Source organism: Gorilla gorilla, chromosome 1 (assembly GCF_029281585.2).
Source record: "Gorilla gorilla gorilla isolate KB3781 chromosome 1, NHGRI_mGorGor1-v2.1_pri, whole genome shotgun sequence".
Classification (NCBI taxonomy): Eukaryota; Metazoa; Chordata; class Mammalia; order Primates; family Hominidae; genus Gorilla; species Gorilla gorilla.
Window position 1 is genome coordinate 215,792,986 of NC_073224.2, and position 23,735 is coordinate 215,816,720.

At 46.3% G+C, this 23,735-nt stretch overlaps 1 long non-coding RNA gene across 3 annotated transcripts; it reads right to left on the bottom strand.

Annotated features, from left to right (window-relative positions):
- Positions 1–4,596: 4,596 nt before the first annotated feature.
- LOC129533735 (uncharacterized) lies at positions 4,597–22,827 on the bottom strand. Of its 3 annotated transcripts, none has more exons than XR_010132085.1 (4): positions 22,746–22,827; positions 16,328–18,247; positions 11,513–11,610; positions 4,597–4,911 (listed from the first exon to the last, which is right to left on the bottom strand). It is a non-coding gene; the product is annotated as an uncharacterized lncRNA (long non-coding RNA). The 3 variants fall into 3 exon arrangements; XR_010132086.1 differs by lacking the exon at positions 22,746–22,827 and adding an exon at positions 22,490–22,665; XR_010132087.1 differs by lacking the exon at positions 22,746–22,827 and adding an exon at positions 19,868–20,256.
- Between the last annotated feature and the right edge of the window lie 908 nt (positions 22,828–23,735).

Genomic DNA, 23,735 nt, shown 5'->3' on the forward strand with positions numbered 1-23,735 from the left:
CCACATTTTCTTAATCCAGTCTATCATTGTTGGACATTTGGGTTGGTTCCAAGTCTTTGCTATTGTGAATAATGCCGCAATAAACATACGTGTGCATGTGTCTTTATAGCAGCATGATTTATAGTCCTTTGGGTATATAACCAGTAATGGGATGGCTGGGTCAAATGGTATTTCTAGTTCTAGATCCCTGAGGAATCGCCACACTGTAAGTCACACCTTTAATCCCAACGCTTTGGGAGGTTGAAGCGAGAGGATCACTTGAGGCCAGGAGTTCAAGTCCAGCCTGGGCAACATACCAAGACCCTATCTCTACAAACAAGAAAAAAAAAAAAAAAAAAGAAGGAAAAGAAAATTACTGAGCATGGTGGCATATTCCTGTGGTCCTAGCTGAGGTGGGAGGATCGCTGGAGCCCAGGAGCTGAAGGTTATAGACACTGCACTCCAGCCTGGGCAAGAGTGTGAGACTCTGTCTCTAAAATAAATGAATACATCCATAATGTAGTGCAGCCATCACCACCATCCATCTCCGTAACACTTTTCATCTTGCAAAACTGAAACTCTGTACCCACTAAACAGTAACTCTGTGCCCATTAAATAGTAACAATCATAATAAACATTTCTCCCTTCCTCCAGCCCCTGGTAACCACCACTATATGAATTTGATACTCCTAGGTACCTCATATAAGTAGAATCATACAGTATTTGTCTTTTTGTGACTGGCTTATTTCACTTGGTATAATGTCCTCAAGGTTCACCTATATCATAGCATGTGTCAGAATTTCCCTATTTTTAAGCATAAATAATATTCCATTGTATAGATATACCACATTTTGCTTATCCAGTCATTCACTGATGGACTCTTGGTTGGCTTTCACCTTTTGACTACTGTAAATAATGCTGCTATGAACATGGCTGTGTCCTGCTTTCAATTATATTGAGTATATATCCAAAAATAGAATTGTTGGATCACATGGTAATTCTACTTTTAATTTTTTGAGGAACTGCCACATTGTTTTCCATAGCAGCTTTATCAATTTATATTTCCACCAACAGTGTACAAGACTGACAATTTCTTCACACTCTTGCCATTACTTATTTTCTGGGTTCTTTTTATTTTATTTTATTTTATTTTTTGTTGTTGTTGTTGTTTTGGTTTGGTTTTGATAGTAACATCCTAATAGGTTTAAGGTGTTATCCCATTGTGGTTTTGATTTACATTTCCCTAATAATTCTTGATGTTGAGCATCTTTTCATGTGCTTATTTGCCTTTTGCATATCTTCTTTGGAGAAATGTCTATTTAAGTTCTTCGTCCATTTTTGAATTGGATTGATTTTGTTGTTGTTGAGTTTTAGGAGGTTTTTTGTTTGTTTGTTTGTATTTTGAGATGGAGTCTCGCTGTGTCACCCAGGCCAGGCTGGAGTGCAGTGGTGCAATCTCAGCTCACTGGAGCCTCCGCCTCCCAGGTTCAAGTGATTTTCCCACCTCAGCCTCCCAAGTAGCTGAGATTACAGGCGCATGCCACCACACCTGGATAATTTTTGTATTTTTAGTAGAGACGAGGTTTCACCATGTTGACCAGGCTGGTCTCGAACTCCTGGCCTCAAGTGATCCACCCACCTGGGCCTCCCAAAGTGCTGAGATTACAGGAGTGACCCACCATGCCCGGCCGAGTTTTAGGAGCTCTTTACATATTCTGGATGATAATCCCTTATCAGATATATGATTTACAAATATTTTCTGCCATTCTTTGGGTTGCCTTTTTACATTGTTGATAGTGTCTTTTGAGGCACAAAAACTTTTAAGTTTCCATGTAGCGCAATTTGTCTATTTTTTCATCTGTTGCCTGTGCCTTTGGTGTCACACATATCTAAGAATTCACTGTTAAATCCAATGTCATGTTTATCACGTTTGCTTCTGAGAGTGGTGGTGGTGTTGGGTCTTACATTTAGGTATTTGATCTACTTTGAGTTATTTTTTGTATATGGTGTTAGGTAAGGGTCCAACTTCATTCTTTTGCAGTGTGCATTATTTTTATATAAATGGAATCATGTTATGCCTATTATTCTTCTACTTGCATTTTGAACTTAGTAAGTATTGAAGATTTTTAATGACCATTCATCATCCTTGTTGACTGATGTACAGTATTTAATACCATGTGCTGCCAGGCACATTGTCTCACACTTGTAATCCCAGCTACTTGGGAGGCTGAGGTGGGAGGATCATTTGAGCCCAGGAGTGCGAGGCTGCAATGATCACACCACTGCACTCCAGCCTGGGCAACAGAGCAAGACCTGTCTCTAAAAATAACATAATACCACATACCAAATAATGTTTAACCATGCCTCTATCGGTGGACATATGGGCAGTTTCCTACTTTTTTTTTTTTTTGAGATGGAGTCTCTCTCTGTCACCCAGGCTGGAGTGCAGTGGCACATACTCGGCTCACTGCACCCTCCCCAGTTCAAGTGATTCTCCAGTCTCAGCCTCCTGAGTAGCTGGGATTACAGGCGCCCACCAACACGCCCGGCTAATTTTTGTATTTTTAATAGAGACGGGGTTTCGCCATGTTGGCCAGGCTGGTCTTGAACGCCTGACCTCAGGTGATGCGCCTGCCTTGGCCTCCCAGAGTGCTGGGATTACAAGTGTGAGCCACTGTGCCTGGCTTCCATTTTTCTTCATTACAAACAATGATGGACATTGTATATGAACTTTACTTAAATACCTTTGGGCTCACATGGAATATTTTCAAGGAATAGAATATTTCCATAGGATAAAGTATTTCTGTGGAATAATAACTAGAAGTGGACTGCTGTACTGAACAATAGGCACTTTAAAAAAATTTTTTTTCAAGACAGAGTCTCATTCTGTCACCCAGGCTGGAGTACAGTGGTGCAATCTCGGCTCACTGCAACCTCCACCTCCCCGGTGCAAGCAATTCTCCTGCCTCAGCCTCTCAAGTAGCTGGGATTACAGGCACACACCACCACACCTGGCTAATTTTTGTATTTTTTTAGTAGAGACTGGTTTTCACCATGTTGGCCGGGCTGGTCTCAAACTCCTGGCCTCAAGTAATCTGCCCACCTCAGCCTTCCCAAGTACTGGGATTACAGGTGTGAACCACTGAGCTCAGCCTGCTTTAACATTTTTTATAGAGACTGCTAAAATCCCCTCCAGGAAAAACTACACTAATTTATACCCCCTGTTGCGTGCATGAAGTACCTACCATCCTATGCCAATAGCCACCTTCTATGGCCTAATGTTTGTATCCCCCAAACATGTTGAAATTCTCTCCCCCAAGGTGATGGTATTAGGAGGTGGGGCCTTTGGGAGGTGATTAGGTCACTGGGGCAGAGCCTCATGAGTGGGGTTAATGTTCTTATTAAAGAGGGACTAAGGCCAGGCACGGTGGCTCACACTTGTAATCCCAAAACTTAGGGAGGCTGAGCTGGGTGGATCACTTGAAGCCAGGAGTTTGAGACCAGCCTGGCCAACATGGCAAAACCCCAACTCTACTAAAAATATAAAAAATTAGCCAGGCATGGTGGCAAACATTCCTGTAGTCCCAGCTACTCACGGGGCTGAGGTGGGAGAATTGCTTGAGCCTGGGAGATTGAGGCTGCAGTGAGTGGTGATGGGACAACTGCACTCCTACCTGGTGAGAGTGAGACCCTTTTCAAAAGAAAGGAAGGGGAGGGGAGGGAGAAAGGAAAGAAAGAAAAGAAAAACTCTGAAACAGAAACCTACCAGATGTCAACACACACATACACACACACACACACACACACACACACACACACACAGACTCGTGCGCGCGCGAGCATTCTTTTTTTCTTTTTTTCTGGGACAGAGTCTCACTCTGTTGCCCAGGCTGGAGTGCAGTGGCACAATCTCAGCTCACTACAACCTCCGCTTCCTGGGTTCAAGCGATTCTCCTGCCTCAGCCTCCTGAGTAGCTGGGATTACAGGCATGCACCACCAGGCCCGGCTAATTTTTGTATTTTTAGTAGAGATGGGTTTTCAGCATGTTGGCCAGGCTAGTCTCGAACTCCTGACCTCAGGTGATCCACCCACCTTGGCCTCCCGAAGTGCTGGGATTACAGCCATGAACCACCACGCCCAGCCTCACACACACGAGCATCCTTAATGCCATGAGAATACTGATGCCAAGACTGGAAGTAAGCAAACGGGTAAAAGCTGTCCAGTCATCTCAGAAACAATTTTAAACATTGGCGTATTTCATTACACAGAATATAAGGCTTTTCAGACAAAAAGTGAAAAGCCTGGTTAGAGTAGACCCACAAAATCAAGTAGCCATGAAATACTAATTGAAACCACAAGGAAATACCAAAACACAATCCTCAGAATGGCTAGATTTAAAAGACAGACAGTGGCAAGGGTTCACAAGGCCCTGGGGCAACTGGAACATCAGATCTTGCCAGTAGGAGTCTAAAATTGTACAACCTCTGGGAATGTGTTAGCAGACTTTTCTAACACTTAATATGTGCCTGCCTTCTCACCTAACAATTCTAACCCTAAGTATGTACCCAAGAGAATGGCTGCACAAATAGATACGTACAGGAATGTTACTAGCCACTTTATTTGTTAATAGGCAATGACTGGAAACAGCTCAAATTCATCAACAGACAGATAAACGGTAGCATAGTCATACAATGGAATACCACACAATGACAACAACGTCAAAACAGCTGTTTGTATGCTCAACAACATGGATGCAGCTCAAAAACATAGAATGTTGAACAAAAGGAACCACACACAAGAGCACACACTGTACAAGAACAGGCAAAACTGATGATAATAGAATCAGAATTCTTGAGCCACAGAGGTCCAGGCTGCAGTGACCCATGATTGCACCACTGCACTCCAGCCTGAGCGACAGAGGGAGACCTTGTCTGAAAAAAAAAAAAAAAAAAAAGAAAAAAAAAATCAGAATTGTAGTTACCTCCAATAGGAGGATAGTATAGATGGGAAAGGGGCACACAGAGGCTCGCTGGCTTGCTGTCAATGTCCCCTTTCTTTATTTGGATGGTGGTCACATGGATGTGTACCTATGTAAAAGTCCATCAAGTACTCAGGATTAATATAGGCTATGAAATCTGTAATATGTATACTATCCCTCGATAGGAAAAAGAAGGAAGGAAGCGAGGGATGGATCCTTTCTTAGGAAGCATCCTAAAAAATCAAATAGTCTGGCTGGATGTGGTGGCTCATGCCTGTAATCCCAGCACTTTGGGAGGCCAAGGCGGGAGGATCGCCTGAGCCCAGGAGTTCGAGACCAGCCTGGGAAAGGTAGGGAGAACCCCCTATCTACAAAATAAGAAAGAAATCAAATAGTCTATAATTATCTGCTGACTGCTCAAAAAGAAGTATATGCTTAAATCTGTCAAACATGTTGCAACTTTATACATCAAGATAAACACATAAGAACCGATTGTAAACAAAATTCAAGTTGCTGTAAAATTTTTAAAGTTAATACAATTCAGCTCCATAGACTGGACAACTCTTTCTGGTCATAAGCCCTTGACAGACACTAAGAAGGAAAATCCTTAAAGTAATAAAGTTTGTCCTGTTGGTTTCATGCCTGTATTTCCTCTTTCTGACAAATAGTGATGCCCTAGATCTTCCTATGGACAAATAAAACAGGCCTTGACCAAAAAGACACTTATCCAATGTACACATAAGTCAAAAAAAGGAACAAAATAGTTCTGATATAATGCTTATCCAACTCTATTTTTGTGGGGAAAAGCAAGAGAGATCAGATTGTTGCTGTGTCTGTATAGAAAGAAGTAGACATAGGAGACTCCATTTTGTTCTGTACTAAGAAAAATTCCTCTGCCTTGAGATTCTGTTAATCTATAACCTTACCCCCAACCCCCTGCTCTCTGAAACATGTGCTGTGTCAACTCAGAGTTAAATGGATTAAGGGCGGTGCAAGATGTGCTTTGTTAAACAGATGCTTGAAGGCAGCATGCTCCTTAAGAGTCATCACCACTCCCTAATCTCAAGTACCCAGGGACACAAAAACTGCGGAAGGCCGCAGGGACCTCTGCCTAGGAAAGCCAGGTATTGTCCAAGGTTTCTCCCCATGTGATAGTCTGAAATATGGCCTCGTGGGAAGGGAAAGACCTGACCGTCCCCCAGCCCGACACCCGTAAAGGGTCTGTGCTGAGGAGGATTAGTATAAGAGGAAGGCATGCCTCTTGCAGTTGAGACAAGAGGAAGGCATCTGTCTCCTGCCTGTCCCTGGGCAATGGAATGTCTCGGTATAAAACCCGATTGTATGCTCCATCTACTGAGATAGGGAAAAACCGCCTTAGGGCTGGAGGTGGGACCTGCGGGCAGCAATACTGCTTTGTAAAGCATTGAGATGTTTATGTGTATGCATATCTAAAAGCACAGCACTTAATCCTTTACATTGTCTATGATGCAAAGACCTTTGTTCACGTGTTTGTCTGCTGACCCTCTCCCCACTATTGTCTTGTGACCCTGACACAACCCCCTTTTCTTTAAGCACCCACGAATGATCAATAAATACTAAGGGAACTCAGAGGCTGGCGGGATCCTCCATATGCTGAACGCTGGTCCCCCGGGTCCCCTTATTTCTTTCTCTATACTTTGTCTCTGTGTCTTTTTCTTTCCTAAGTCTCTCGTTCCACCTTACGAGAAAGACCCACAGGTGTGTAGGGGCAACCCACCCCTACAATTTTTTTTTTTTTTTTTTTTTGAGACAGAGTCTCGCTCTGTTGCCAGGCTGGAGTGCAGTGGCACAGTCTCGGCTCACTGCAACCTCCACCTCCCGGGTTCAAGCGATTCTCCTGCCTCAGCCTCCTGAGTAGCTGGGACTACAGGTACGTGCCACCATGCCCAGCTAATTTTTGTATTTTTAGTAGAGACGGGGCTTCACCATGTTGGCCAGGATGGTCTCGATCTCTTGACCTCATGATCCACCCGCCTCGGTCTCCCAAAGTGCTGGGATTACAGGCGTGAGCCACCATGCCCTGCTCAACTATAATTTGATAATTACAGTGGCCCTCCCCTTGGGGGATACATTCCGATACCCCCAGTGGATGCCTGAAACCACAAATAGTATCAAACCCTATTTCCCTATACATACAAACCTACAATAAAATTTAATTTGCCAGGTGTGGTGGCTCATGGCTGTAATCCCAACACTTTAGGAGGCTGAGGCGGGAAGATTGCTTGAGTCCAGGAGTTTAAGACCAGTCTGGGCAACATAACGAAACCCTCTCTCTACAAAAAATGAACAAAATTAGGCGAGTGTGGTGGCGTGTGCCTGCAGTCCCAGCTATTTGGGAAGCTGAGGTGAGGGATCACTTGAGCCCAGAAGGTCGAGGCTGTAATGAGCCAAGATTGTACCACTGCAGCCAGCCTGGGCAACAGATCAAGACCCTGTCTCAAAAAAAAAAAAAGTTTAATTAACATTAAGTTAACCTGGCCCAATATATTGCCATCGACTGGAACATGTTCCTGTTCATGTCTTCCTTCCACCTGCAAATTTAGTGTCTTTTCCATCTTAACTAAGCACTTATCACACACTGTGGCTACAACTTTTACAGTCTGAGGTGCGACAGCAAAACTAGCATGAATTTCTTTTTTCCTCCTTCACAATGTCACCGATAGGAGATTCATTCTTATTGTAGCTCTTAGCAACTTCAGCATATGATTTTTTTCTCAAATCAAGAACTTTCACCTTTACACTGAAAGGAAGCACTTTCCAGCTTCTCTTTAGCATATCCTAATTGCCAGCATCACTACTCTTTCGTTTTGGGGCCATTGTTAAGTAAAATAAGGGTGACTTGAACACAAGCACTGAAATACTCAGACAGTTGATCTGATCACCTAGACAGCTAGGAACCGACTAATGAGTGGGGAGCATGGATACACTGGACAAAGTGGGGATTCATGTCCTGAGCTGGATGGAGCAGGATGGCACAAGATTTCGTCATGCTACTCAGGATGGCATGCAACTTAAGACTTACTTATGGGCCGGGATCGGTGGCTCATGCCTGTAATCCCAGCACTTTGGGAGGCCGAGGCGGGTGGATCACCTGAGGTCAGGAGTTCGAGACCAGCCTGGCCAACATGATGAAACCCCGTCTCTACTAAAAGCATAAAAAATTAGCCAGGGGTGATGGCGGGTGCCTGTAATCCCAGCTACTCGGGAGGCTGAGGCAGGAGAATCACTTGAACCCGGGAGGCGGAGGTTGCAGTGAGCCGAGATTGCGCTTGAACAGAAATTAAAAGAAATTTAAAAATGTGTAAGCAGAAACTCAGTTGTATGTAAGAAAACCCAATTCCCCCTGAAAAACAGAAAGAGCTGGAGTCCTTTAAAAATTAACTGTTTTTCTGTGGCTAGTGAGCCTTATCTCTCCTCCTTTCCCAGGCATTATGAAGACCCTGTTTCTCTAGCTGTGCAGCTGCAAGGTCACTAGACAGATAAACTCAAGTCATAAAATGGTGGCGGGCACCTGTAGTCCCAGCTACTCGGGAGGCTGAGGCGGGAGAATGGCGTGAACCCAGGAGGCGGAGCTTGCAGTGAGCCCAGATCGCGCCACTGCACTCCAGCCTGGGCGACAGAGCGAGACTCCGTCTCAAAAAAAAAAACGAAAAAAAAAAAACATGTTTTTCCTTGAAAAGTAAGAAATGATGTAATGCATGCCCCAATTAATTAAACAACTGTCTTTGTTTCTGGCTTCTGTAGTATGCTTCCCCCTGCACAGATCTCCCCCAACCTCATGAAATGCTTAAAAGGTAACCTAACTCTTTGTTCAGGGCTCAGTCCTTTGGATGTGAATCTGACTGGGCTGGTGCACCTAAATAATAAATATCCTCCTCAACCCCATTGGTCTCTCTAATTCCTTATCAATCCCCAGCAGTGCCACTGAACTCCAGCCTGGGCAACAAGAGCAAAACTCCGTCTCAAAAAAAAAAAAGACTTCTGAATGGTTTTCATTTCTGATATTATTCATTTTATATCTTTAGACCACGGTTGACCATGGGTAACTGAAACCAAAGAAAGTGAAACTGCAGATAAGGGGGACCTACTGTATTCTTTAGAGTAGTACTCCCTAGAATAATAGACAGGAGTATGAAAGTTTGGCTGGCACTTGGAATTTGGACAAACGTTTCAAAAAATATGCTTCTCTGTCTCTACAACAAAATATAAATATCTGAAACCACCTAACCAAATTAATGACAAAAGCCAGCTCATGAGTTATAAGATATTTTTCAAGCAGCTGGTCAGCTAAACAAGTTTCTCCACCTTAATTTAACCAGAGAAAAATGCCTTATGTCACGAATCTTGAAGCCACCATGATGAGTGATGTTATAAAACTGGAAGTGGCTGATGATTATAGAAAACTGTCGGCCGGGCACAGTGGCTCATGCCTGTAATACTAGCACTTTGGGAGGCAGAGGTGGGCGATCACTTGAGGTCAGGAGTTCGAGACCAGCCTGGCCGACATGATGAACTCCCATCTCTACTAAAAATATTTTGAAAAATTAGCTGGGCGTGGTGGTGGACGCCTGTAATCCCAGCTACTCGGGAGGCTGAGACAGGAGAGTCACTTGAACCTGGGAGATGGAAGTTGCAGTCAGCTGAGATCACACCATTGCACTCCAGCCTGAACAACAAGAGTGAAACTCTATCTCAAAAAAAAAAAAAGAAAAGAAAAGAAAACTGTCTACTGTCTGAAGACACAGGTTTATTCAGGAAATCTCTGGTTTATTTTGATTATTGCTTCACTCCTGCAACCTTGCTGCAATAAAGCCCACATGTACAGCCAGTGCAAGAGATATAAAGAACATTTGAGTTTGCCACTACAGAAACAACACAAATATCCAACTTTAGAGGTTATCTGGGCAAACTGTTACATCACCACATCTTGTAATATTATATAAGCACTAAAAAATCATGAAGCAAGGCCGGGCACTGTGGCTCACGTCTGTAATCCCAGCATTTTGGGAGGGCAAGGCAGGTGGATCACTTGAGGTCAGGAGTTCAAGAACAGCCTAGCCAAAATGGTGAAACCTCATCTCTACTAAAAATACAAAAATTAACCACACGTGGTGGCGTGCACCTGTAATCCCAGCTACTAAGAAGGTTGAGGCAGGAGAATCACTTAAACCCAGGAGGTGGAGGTTGCAGTGAGCTAAGATTGTGCCACTGCACTCCAGCCTAGGTGACAGAACAAGACTCTGTCTCAAAAAAAAAAAAAATTATGAAGCAGAAATCTATTTATTGACATGATGAATAAACCTATAAAAAGATGCTTTTTATATGCTTATTGAAAATCAGAGAAATATATATTTAAACCTAAAGATATGTAATTTCTGAGATTATCTGTAGTAAAAAAAATCTAAGCCAGGCACAGTGGCTCATGCCCATAATCCCAACATTTTGGGAGGCTGAGGTGGGAGGATCACTTGAGCCTGGGAATTTGAAATCAGCCTGGGCAACATAGCAAGATGACGTCGCTACAAAAAAAAAATTAACTAGGGATGGTGGTGCACACCTGTAGTCTAGCTACTTGGGAGGCTGAGGTAGGAGGATCACAGAGCCCAGAGGTCAAGGCTGAAGTGGGCTATGATCATGCCACTGCACTCCAGCTTAAGCAATAGAGCAAGATCCTGACTCAAAAAAAAAATTAAACAAAAATTTGAAAATAAGCCAGGTGTGGTGGCACATGCCTGTAGTCCCAGCTACTCGGGAAGCTGAGGCAGGAGAATCACTTGAACCTGGGAGGCAGAGGTTGCAGTGAGCTGACATCGTGCCACTGCATTCCAGCCTGGGTCTCAGAGCGAGACTCTGTCTCAAAAAAACAAACAAAAAGTTTTCTTTAGGGCTGGGTGCCATGGCTCATGCCTGCAATCCCAGCACTTTGGGAGGCTGAGGTGGGCAGATTACCTGAGGTCAGGCATTTGAGACAAGCCAGGCGGATCACAAGGTCAGGCATTTGAGACCAGCCTGGACGACATGGTGAAAACCCATCTCTACTTAAAAAAAAAAAAAAAAAAAAAAAAGGCCAGGCATGGTGGCTCACACCTGTAATTCCAGCACTTTGGGAAGCCAAGGCAGGCGGATCACGAGGTCAGGAGTTCGAGACCAGCCTGGCCAACATGGGGAAACCCCATCTCTACTGAAAATACAAAAATTAGCTGGGCGTGGTGGCAGGCGCCTACAATCCCAACTACTCGGGAGGCTGAGGCAGGAGAATCGCTTGAAACCAGAAGGCAGAGGTTGCAGTGAGCCAAGATCATGCCTCTGCATGCCAGCCTGGGCAACGAGAGCGAAACTCTGTCTCAAAAAAATAAATAAAAAATAAGGCCAGGCGTGGTGGCTCACATCTGTAATCCCAGCACTTTGGGAGGCTGAGGCAGGTGGATCACCTGAGGTCAAGAGTTTGAGACCAGCCTGACCAACATGGTGAAACCCAATCTCTACTAAAAATACAAAAGACTGGTGGCGCATACCTGTAATCCCAGATACTCGGGAGGCTGATGCAGGAGAATCGCTTGAACTCAGGAGGCAGAGGTTGTAGTGAGCTGAGATCACTCCATTGCACTCCAGCCTGGGCAACAAGAGCAAAACTCCATTTCAAAAAAATAAAATAAAATATAGGAACAACCTAAACGCCCATCAATTGGGGAATGGTTGAATAAATTATGGTACACCCATACTACGGAACAGTACAAAGATATTTTAAAATAAAATAGATCTAGGCCGTGAGCGGTGGCTCATGCCTGTAATCCCAGCACTTTGGGAGGCCAAGGCAGGGGGATCACCTGAGGTCAGGAGTTCAAGACCAGCCTGGCCAACATGGCAAAACCCCGTCTCTACTAAAAGTACGAAAATTAGCCAAGTGTGGTGGCACACACCTGTAATCCCAGCTATTCTGGAGGCTGAGGCAGGGAGAATCACTTGAACCCGGGAGGCGGAGGTTGCAGTGAGCTGAGATCGAGCCATTGCACTCCAGCCTGGGTGACAGAGCGAGACTCCATCTCAAAAAATAAATAAATAAAATAGATCTATTTACATATTTACAAGGAAAAGTATCTACTATATACAGTGAATTATTTTTAAAGCCTCTGAATAATATGTATAGACAAGCTTCTCCCCTTACATTTCAATGTCTACAGTCACAGAAAAACAGAATGTCAACTCTTCCCTCCACCAACAGATGGCATTAGCTATAATGAATGGTCTTTGTGAACTACATACAATTCAACAATGTTGCTGTTCTTGTGTCCAAGTAATGTTTCACATATTATCAACCCCACAGTAGCCAAAGAAGAATAAAGCCAGGGAGAATTCTGAACATGCAAACAATTGTATAAGAAACAAACATAGAAATAATATTTACTTTGTGGAGGAGATTGCCACAGCGGGAACAGATTTTGTTTGTTTTAGAGATGGGGATCTCACTCTGTCACCCAGCCTGGAGTGCAGTGACACAATCATGGCTCACTGCACCCTTGAACTCCTAGGCTCAAGCAATCCTCCCACCTCAGCCTCCTGAAGAAGCTATAAGCGGGTACCATCACACCCGGCTAATTTTATTATTAATTTTGTAGAGACAGAGTCTCACTGTGTTGCCCAAGCTGGTCTTGAACTCCTGGCCTCAAATGATCCTCTGGCTTCAGCTTCCCAAAGCACTGGGATTATAGGCATGAGCTACTGTATCCGGCCAGGAACAGTTTTAAAGGACAAAAAAAGGCCGGGCACCGTAACTCACGCCTGTAATCCCAGTACTTTGGGAGGCCAAGGCAGGGGGACTGCCTGAAGTCAAGAGTTTGAGGCTAGTCTGGCCAACATGGTGAAACCCCATCTCTACTAAAAATGCAAAAAAAAATTAGCCAGACCTGTGGGCATGCGACTGTAATCCCAGCTACTCGAGAGGCTGAGTCAGGGGAATTGCTTGAACCAGGGAGGCGGAGGTTGCAGTGAACCGAGATAGCACCACTGCCCTCCAGCCTGGGTGACAGAGCAAGACTCCATCTCAAATAAATAAATAAATAAATGGACAAAAAGATAAAGCATGTAGCACAGGAAAAGAAGAAGGAAAACAGAATGATAAAATGGAAAAAAAGTCAGTTTATGGCTAAATAATCAGAATCAAATTAGACCTCTATCAGCTTATTTGTCTGGAAGTTAAGTAGTGAGGAAGAGTCAAAGTTTAGGCCTGAATTTAGATCAGCCCTCATGAATTCAAGGAGACAGAGGGATATGAGCCCCAGAACCAAAAGCCCCCCTTCACCCCAGGTCACCCCAGGAACTGTGGCTGCTTCCCTTTGCCTGCCACTCCTCCGAGCAGCTCCACTGCCTAAGGTTCCACCTCAACCTCTTAGAAAGAAGAGACCCTGAGATCAGGTAGTCTCGCTACATTGATCCCACAGCCTGGGGGTTGGAGAAGAAGGAAGAGTGACAGATGTTCCTGCTTGCTTCACCCTTGCAGAGCTTTTGTATTGCCAATGTCAGTCACCCCACAAATACTTGATCCTGAAGAAAGTGAAGGTTTGTCCTAAAAGAACTCCAGCAAAAGGCAAGGCAGAACCAAACCAAACCAAACAGGTCCTGGTCAAACAGGCAGTTTTCCAAACATATCCAAAAAATCTAAATATGTCAATACATTTTTTAAAACTACCTGGGCACGGTGGTTCACGCCTGTAATCCCAGCGCTTTGGGAGGCTGAGGCAGGCGAATCACAAGGTCAGGTGTTCGAGACCAGCCTGGCCAACATGGTGAAACCCCGTCTCTACTAAAAACAGAAAAAAATTAGCCAGGCATAGTGGCGGGCACCTGTAATCTCAGCTACTCAGCAGGCCGAGGCAAGAGAATAGCTTGAACCTGGGATGCGAAGGTTGCAGTGAGCTGAGATCACTCCACTGCACTCCAGCCTGGGCAACAGAACGAGACTCCGTCTCAAAAAAAAAACAAAAACAAAAACAAAAAAACAGAAACACTTTCTTCCAGACTGTCCACCATCCCCACCACAGCCCTCTACCCCAGGCACAACTACCTACCTCCCAGACACAGGTTTAAGACAGCCTCAATCTGGCTGAGTGAATTGACTCACACCTATATAGTCCCAGCACTTTGGGAGGTCAAGGCGGGAGGATCACTTGAGCCCAGGAGTTCGAGACTAGCCTTGGCAACATAGAGAGACCTTGGTCTTTACAAATAAAAAAATAATGGTTTTTTTTTAATAGCGCGGTGGCTCACACCTGTAATCCTAGCACTTTGGGAGGCCGAGGTGGGCAGATTGCCAGAGCTCAGGAGTTCAAGACCAGCCCGGACAATATAGTGAAACCCTGTCTCTACTAAAAATACAAAAATGTAGCCAGACATGGTGGCACAAGCCTGTAGTCCCAGCTACTCAGGAGGCTGAGGTGTGAGAATCGCTTGAACCCGGGAGATGGAAGTGAGCCTAGATCGCGCCACTTCACTCCATCCTGGGTGACAGCGAGACTCTGTCTCCAAAAAAAAAAAAAAAAAAATAGCCAGGCATGGCGGTGCACACCTGTAATCCCAGCTACTCAGGAGGTTGAGGCAAAAAGGATTGCTTAAGCCCAGGAGGTTGAGGCTGCCGTGAACCGTGTCTGTGCCGCTGCACTGTAGCCTGAGCAACAGAGTAAGATTCTGTCTCTAAAAAGAAAAAGGAAGAAAGAAAAGACAGCTTCAATCAGGGAGGAAGTAGAGGCAAAGAGAAGAAGGATGGCCTCATTTTGATTTTCTGTTGGTTCTGGAATCTGTTTCCCTCTGGCTTCCACAGTTTCTCCCCGGTTGACTTTAAGGAAAGGAGGTAGCAATCCAAAACAGTTCATCATCTAAAATTTGGGGGCTCACTGCTTCTTTTAAAATTAAGGTTGAAGTATAATTTACATACAGAAAAATGCACAGGTCTTGAGTATACAGTTTGATGAGTTTTGACAAACATATGCAACAGTGAAACCAATATCCTCAACAAGATTTAGGCCATTTTAATCAACCCGAACGTTTCCTCCATGCCACACACCAGTCAATCCCCTTCAGAGGCAACCATTGTTCTAATTTTCACAACCACAAATTAGTTTCTACCTGTCCTCGCACTTCATATGAAAGGAATCACTCAGTATTGCTCTCTTGTATCTTGCTTCTTTCACTCAACCTTTTTTTTTTTTACACAGGGTCTCACTCTAGTGCCCAGGCTGGAGTACAGTGGCGCGCTCTCGGCTCACTGCAACCTCCGCCTCCTGGGTTCAAGTGATTCTCCTGCCTCAGCCTCCCAAGTAGCTGGGATTACAGGTGCCCGCCACCATGCCCGGCTAATTTTTATATTTTTAGTAGAGACGGGTTTCACCACGTTGGCCAGGCTGGTCTCGAACTCCTGACGTCAGGTGATCTGCCCTCCTCGGCCTCCCAAAGTGCTGGAATTATAGGTGTGAGCTATCATGCCCAGCCTAAACCCTAAAAGTATTTTAAAATCTAAAAATACGAGAGGCCAAGGCAGGTGGATCACTTGAGCCCATTAGTTCAAGACTAGCCTGGGCAACGTAGTAAGACCTCATCTGTGATTAAAAAAAAAAAAAAATTTTTTTTTTTTTTTAATTGATCATTCTTGGGTGTTTCTCGCAGAGGGGGATTTGGCAGGGTCATAGGACAATAGTGGAGGGAAGGTCAGCAGATAAACAAGTGAACAAAGGTCTCTGGTTTTCCTAGGCAGAGGACCCTGGGGCCTTCCGCAGTGTTTGTGTCCCTGGGTACTTGAGATTAGGGAGTGGTGATGCCTCTTAAGGAGCATGCTGCCTTCAAGCACCTGTTTAACGAAGCACATCTTGCACTGCCCTTAATCCATTTAACCCTGAGCGGACACAGCACATGTTTCAGAGAGCACAGGGTTGGGGGCTAGGTCATAGATCAACAGCATCCCAAGGCAGAAGAATCTTCCTTAGTACAGAGCAAAATGGAGTCTCCTATGTCTACTTCTTTCTACACAGACACAGCAACAATCTGATTTCTGTATCTTTTCCCCACATTTCCCCCTTTTCTATTCGACAAAACCGCCATCGTCATCATGGCCCGTTCTCAATGAGCTGTTGGGTACACCTCCCAGACGGGGTGGCGGCCGGGCAGAGGGGCTCCTCACTTCCCAGAAGGGGCGGCCTGGCAGAGGCGCCCCCCACCTCCCGGACGGGGCGGCGGCCGGGCGGAGGCGCCCCCCACCTCCAGGACGGGGCGGCTGGCCGGGCGGGGGCTGCCCCCCACCTCCCTCCCGGACGGGGCGGCTGCCGGGCAGAGACGCTCCTCACCTCCCAGACAGGGTCGCGGCCGGGCAGAGGCGCTCCTCACATCCCAGACGGGGCGGCGGGGCAGAAGTGCTCCCCACATCTCAGACGATGGGCCGCCGGGCAGAGACTCTCCTCACTTCCTAGACGGGATGGTGGCCGGGAAGAGGCGTTCCTCACTTCCCAGACTGGGCAGCCGGGCAGAGGGGCTCCTCACATCCCAGACGATGGGCGGCCAGGCAGAGACGCTCCTCACTTCCCAGACGGGGTGGCGGCCGGGCAGAGGCTGCAATCTCGGCACTTTGGGGGCCAAGGCAGGCGGCTGGGAGGTGGAGGTTGTAGCGAGCCGAGATCACGCCACTGCACTCCAGCCTGGACAACATTGAGCACTGAGTGAACGAGACTCCATCTGCAATCCCGGCACCTCGGGAGGCCGAGGCTGGCAGATCACTCGCGGTTAGGAGCTGGAGACCAGCCCAGCCAACAAAGCGAAACCCCGTCTCCACCAAAAAAATACGAAAACCAGTCAGGCCTGGCGGCGCGCGCCTGCAATCGCAGGCACTCGGCAGGCTGAGGCAGGAGAATCAGGCAGGGAGGTTGCAGTGAGCAGAGATGGCGGCAGTACAGTCCAGCTTCGGCTCGGCATCAGAGGGAGACCGTGGAAAGAGAGGGAGAGGGAGACCGTGGGGAGAGGGAGAGGGAGAGCAAAAAAAAAAAAAATTTTTAACTTTTTAAAAAATGGCAAGTAACACTGGTGTCTGTAAAAAGAAGAAATCTAAAAATAAAAAAGTTTACTTTCAAAGAAAGGTTGGAGGTGGCTAAACAGATCTAGCTAAAGCCCTTGTGTCAGGTAAGTATCATTTGCTTCTGGGGAACCCCAATTCTTTTAGCATGTACCCCACTCCACTTATCTGGAAAAAAATCTGGAGCAACAATGCTTGACCTCAACCCAAAGTTATAGAAGGAAACATAATTGACTTCAAATAATATAGCAAACTTTAAGTCCACATATAAAAATTGACTGTTGTCCAGACACAGTGGCTCACACCTATAATCTCAGCACTTTGGGAGGCCGAGGTAGGAGGGTCACTTGAGTCTAGAAGTTTCAGACCAGCCTGGGCAACATAACAAGACCCTATCTCAACAAAAAAATTTTTTAAATTAAGTGAGTATGGTGGCGGGAGCCTGCAGTCCCAGCTACTTGGGAGGCTGAAGTAGGTGTATTGCATGAGCCCAGGAGGTCAAAGCTACAGTGAGTTGTGATCATGCCACTGCACTTCAGCCTGGGCAACAAAGCAAAGACCATGTTTCAAATTTTTTTTTTTTTTGAGACGGAGTCTCGCTCTGTCACTCAGGCTGGAGTGCAGTGGCACGATCTTGGCTCACTGAAAGCTCCGCCTCCCAGGTTCACACCATTCTCCTGCCTCAGCCTCCCAAGTAGCTGGGACTACAGGCGCCCACCAACACACCCAGCTAATTTTTTCTATTTTTTAGTAGAGACGGGGTTTCACCGTGTTAGCCAGGATGGTCTCCATCTCCTGACCTCATGATCCACCCGCCTCGGCCTCCCAAAGTGCTGGGATTACAGGCATGAGCCTCCACACCCGGCCTCAAAATATTTATATAAATTTACTGTCACTCAAAATCTAGGTTTGAAATTAACTCTTGGTCACTAAAGGGGCAGGTGCAGAGTTTTTCTGTCCTGGGTCCTCAGCCTCGTGCCCCATTTCTAGCTCTCTTCCCTGCCCCTCTGCCACCCCACTCCTACCCCCGGATGGGACTGCTGCTGTGGAATATGCTTTCTCAATTTCCCAAAAGTCTGAGGTCATCCAGAGAGCCCCCTTACTTACTTAGCAAGTACAGGAGAAGCCTTGCAAATCATTTTTTATTTGCTAGAATTTTCTTTTCACCATTTTTTCTCCTCTCAAAAGGAAACTTTCCATCCTGCAGGAAGAAGACAAAATAATTATCTCATTCACGTGGTCAATGATAATGACTGTGATAAATGGTCCCAATAAAGAGATTCTTGGGTGAACAGGGATCTCCAAGCATTGCCACGATAGTACACAGAGAGTTGTATCTGTGGTTTATGTACACAAATAAGTTCTGATTGACAGAAAGACTGTGGACTCAACAGCTGACATGTAAAAGGGCAGGATGAGGCCAGGCGTGGTGGCTCATGCCTGTAATCCCAGCACTTTGGGAGGCCGAGGCGGGCAGATCACCTGAGGTCAGGAATTCAAGACCAGCCTGACCAACATGGTGAAACCCCATCACTACTAAAAACACAAAATTAAGCAGGTGTGGTGGCGCATGTCTATAAGCCCAGCTACTTGGGAGGCTGAGGCAGGAGAATCCCTTGAACCCAGGAGGCTGAGGTTGCAGTGAGCTGAGATCACGCCATTGCACTCCAGCCTGGGCTACAAGGTGAAACTCCATCTCAAAAAAAGAAAAAAAAAAAAAAAGAGCAGGATGCCAAATGAGCAGGATGCCTCCTTTCTGGGTCTCCTGCCCCCCTTGTATGTCTGCAGGACTACTCGGGGAGGTGACTCCCATGCTCTCTGCCCACATCAATTTGCTTCAGGCTGTACACTTGGCTGTCTCTCTTGGACAAAAACCACCATGTGCCCCAGTTGTGGTCCCTAATATATCCTCAATGCTGGCCAGACCACTCCTGCTCATAGGTCACCGCTCCACCCTGTCACCATCACCTGATTGGATACCAGTTCTCCTCTGATTCACCCCTCATGCAGGCTGCAGCTTTGAGTTGCCCAGGAGGGCCATTTCTTACCCCTGAGCAACTGTCAAAGAAAAACAAGCCAGACACTAGTTAAAGCAGTGAAAACAGATTATATGCAGTAATGAGGGGCAGTAGGGAAAGGAGCTGAGCTCTCTTCTGGTTTACCCAGAGTTGACAGCATTTTAAAGGGAGAATGGGAGTGGGAGTGGGAATGGGAATGGGAGGGGGTGGAGGCAAGCAGGGACTAAAGGGGAAAATGATCAAGTGAAAATGCAGTCGGCCAGCTGTGTCTGCTAGCTGGTGATCAACAAGGTTGGGATTCTGTCCTCCCGCAGAGACTGGGAGACAGAGGCCCTCCTGATAATCACATTTCAAAGGAATGGCTTTCAGGTCTTTGAGAAAGGTAAGTTGTAGGAGACAGACACACATCTCAAAGGGGCAGAGGAAGGAGTCTCAATAGGAAGCCCTTTTCACGAATGCTTTGCAAAAGGGAGGTCAGGGGTCTATGTTAGGTGCTGGCTGCAACAAACAGTTAATTCTTTTGACAGCCCGGAGATTTTACAGACAGGAACTTAAAAGGGGGCTGGATGGTCCCAGAGATGCCACCTTAGGCTGCTAGAAGCCATGCTAGGGCTGGTCAAATCTCTTAGCACAGGAGTTTGGAGTCCTTAGGTGAAAAGAGTTCTTGCAGTTCTCACTACCATCACACCAGACCCAGAACCCAACCGGGGCCACTGACCTTGCCCTTGCTATTTGCCTGCCTGCCAACAATCTCTGTTCTTGTCCATGAGCTGCCAACAGCCTCACCAATAATTGCTACTTACATATTTGACTCTGCAGCTCACAGTCTGCTGCTGGCGGAGGAAGGACTCAACTTCCTTCACAGCTTGCACTCTTGGTGCTACAGCTTCATCAACTTTTATGCCTAGATTAGTTTCCTTCCCCAGTGCAACCGTGAGCCACCACCTGGAGGTCCCAGTTATAGCCACACCCCGTGCAAAGAGCCACTGCCTACATCCCACCCAAGGCCCCACATCTGAGCCTAGCAAGGTGTATTCCTTCTTCTCCATTGTCGCCTCTCTCTCTGGAACACAATTTTACCTACAGTGTGGTTCCATCCCCCACCAAACATGCCCAGGTAAATTTGAGCCCCAAGTGAGGGCAAAGCTCACATTTTTCACCTGGTGCTCCTAAACCTGTGTAAATAAACAGTTCTAACCATGCAGCCGGAAGCTATTTTATACTGTTATCTAATGTGGGCTTTGTTCCTGAATCTTTCCGCCCATTTGGGAAGCAGGTAGGACATTTGAAGCTCATTCCCTCAGGAAGTGATGGGGGATACAGCAGAACAAAGAGTCCATTCTCAGCTTTTGAGTTTCAAATAGACCTTTGAAATTTATGCCAGAGAGCATATTTGTTGGGGGAAATAGGGGCAGGAGTTGAATTTTTAAATCTAAAGCCTGGGCCGGGTGCAGTGGCTCACATCTGTAATCCCAGAGCTTTGGGAAGCCAAGGAGAGGATCACTTAAATCCAGGAGTTTTGAGACCAGCCCAGGCAATATAGTGAGACTCTGTTTCTACAAAAAATAAACAAAAATTCACCAGGCATTTGTGGAGTACCTACAGTCCTAGCTATTTAGGAGGCTGAAGTTGGAGGATCACTTGAGATGGAGAGTTTGAGGCTGCATGAGCCATGATCGCGCCACTGCACTCCAACCTGGGCGACACAGTGAGATCCTGACTCATAAAATAAAATAAAATCTGGCGGGGTCCAGTGGCTCATACCTGTAATCCCAGCACTTTGGGAGGCTGAGGCGGGCGGATCACCTGAGATCAGGAATTCCAGACCATCCTGGCCAACATTGTGAAACCCCATCTCTACTAAAAATACAAAAATTAACCAGATGTGGTGTCACTCGCCTGAAATTCCAGCTACTCAGGAGGCTGAGGTGGGAGAATTGCTTGAACCCGGGAGGTGGAGGTTGCAGTAAGCCGAGATGGACTCCAGCCTGGGTGACAGAGTGAGGATCCATCTCAACAAAAAATAAAATAAAATAAAATCTAAAGCCTGATAAAAGTTTATGTCTCAATAAATTCAGCGTGATGAAGTACAGCAATAGCCGCTTCAAGATTGAGAGGAGAGGGGCAAGTTGGGGAGGAGGGAGAGGGCACTTAGGTGTGTCACTGAGAAGAGGCCCTGTTCCATGTCATGCTAGTTCCCCGGCCCATTCTCAAGGGTAAGAATGATGTCAGACCCCATCAAGTCTCACTGAGGATCCAAGAGCAGAGAAGACCAAAGGCAGATGTTCTGGGAGGCTCCTGCAGCTCAAGCTCTGGGCCCTTTACTTGCACCGGCCTCTTCCAAGGCCCTGGACCTAATTTCATATTAATGGCTTTTATTTTCTTTAGAGAAGACCCCTAGAACTGCTTCAGGATCTGCCCCTGAAGAGGCCCTCAGCCTCACTTTCTCAGAAAGAAGCCCAGGACACTAGCCTGTTGGACGTAAGACCACAAAGAGCAAAAACATACCCTGGCTGAGGCCCCAGATCAACCAGCTCCCAGCCAAACCCCCAGCCGACTGCAGTTGCAAGTGGTCTCGGCCAAGACCAGGAGAAGAACCATCCATCCCACCTCAAATAGCTGACCCACAGAATCATAAACAAATAAGACAGTGTTGTCATAAGCCGCTAAATCCAAGAGTGTTTTGTTATACAGAAATAGATAACTGATGCAGTGAATTTGGACAAGTCATCAAAAAAAAAGAATTTTTGGATGAGTCACTTTGTTCACTCAAAATAATATTTACTGGGAAAAAGAAGTGAAGGGTGGCAGAATACGCCACCCCAAAATATGCTATTTTGGCTTAAGAATTATTTTGAGTTAAAGGCATGAACACTGACATTTTTTCTTTCTGAAAGCAAATTCCCAGTGACAGTTGTTCTTTCAGGCCAGGTGCAGTGGCTCACACCTGTAATCCCAACACTTTGGGAGGCCAAGGCAGGAGGATTGTTTGAGTCCAGGAGTTCAAGACCAGCCTCGGCAACATGGTGAAACCCCGTCTCTATTAAAAATACAAAAATTAGCCGGGCATGGTGGCACATGCCTATCATCCCAGCCACAAGGGAGGCTGAGACACAAGAACTGCTTGAACCCAGGAGGCAGAGGTTGCAGCGAGCCAAGATTGTACCACTGCACTCCAGCCTGGGCCACACAACAAGACTTCATCTCAAAAAAAAAAAAAAAAAAGCTGGACACAGTGGCTCACACCTATAATCTCAGCACTTTGGGGTGCTGAGGCGGGCAGATCACTTCAGGTCGGGAGTTCGAGACCAGCCTGGCCATCATGGTGAAACCCCATCTCTACTAAAAAAATACAAAAATGAGCTGGGCATGGTGGTGGGCACCTATAATCCCAACTGCTCGGGAGGCTGAGGAAGGAGAATCACCTGAACCTCGGAGGCAGAGGTTGCAGTGAGCTGAGATCACACCACTGAACTCCGGCCTGGATGACAAGAGCAAGACTCCATCTCGAAAAAAAAAGAAAAAAAAATATCTTATGTTAGCAGGGCTCTCAAAGGCAAGCACTGAATATAACAATTGGAATGGAAAAACTGAAAGAAGCTCTCCTAGTACCTAAGCAAAGCCATTCTCAATCCTAAAGCTGGGGGGCCCTGGAGTACCCTCCCCAGAAGTCTTTCTTACCCAGGATTCAGTGTAGACAAATGGAAAGACTGAGGGAATGAGTAGGTTTCCTAACTCAGTTCTCCATGCCAAAGTTCATCCTCCTACGGGCTGAGAGCAGGGTAGAACTATTTCAGGCCCAACGTCAACATCCTTGAGAAATTCTTATCTGGAAAGAGTGGGGAGGTCGCCATGGCAACCTGTCCCAGGCCCAGCCCTGGCACAGCTCCAAGGCACACAAATAAAGCCATTGGAATGTGGTGCAGGGCTCAGGGCGGGATAACTAGAAAGTTGCCAAGTTTCCATGAAAACCAACAATGTGAGGCCTCAGCCTCTGGAAGATGTCAGTAGGGAAGCTTGGGTCCCCACAGGGTCTACCCATGGAAATATAACACATTCCTAAATAGCACATTTGTGCGCGCACACAGCATCACACGCACACAGCCTACTTGGATGACAGCGACACTGCTTCTTGAAAAAGAGCCTTGTTGAAAGGAGAGCACTGGCCTTAGAGCCAGACAGAGATTCCAGTACCCACCCTGTCAATTCCTGGGAACCCCAGGTCAGTTTCTGAACAAGTTATCCTCGTGGCCACCTCCCTTGCCTTCTCCATGTCTTTGTTCCAAGGTCATCTCCATGAGACATTTCCTGGTTACTTTATTTATTTATGTATTTATTCTATTTATTTATTTATTTTTCTTGAGATGGAGTCTCGCTCTGTCGCCCAGGCTGGAGTGCAATGGCACACTCTCGGCTCACTGCAACCTCCACCTCCAAGGTTCAAGCGATTCTCCTGCCTCAGCCTCCCAAGTAGCTAGGATTACAGGCATGTGCCACCACGCCCAGCTAATTTTGTATTTTTAGTAGAGGTGGAGTTTCACCATGTTGGCCAGGCTGATTTTGAACTCCTGACCTCAGGTGATCCACCCGCCTTGGCCTCCCAAAGTGCTGGGATTACAGGCATGAGCCACCTTGCCCAGCCGCCCTAGTCACTTTAAATCAAATTGCAGG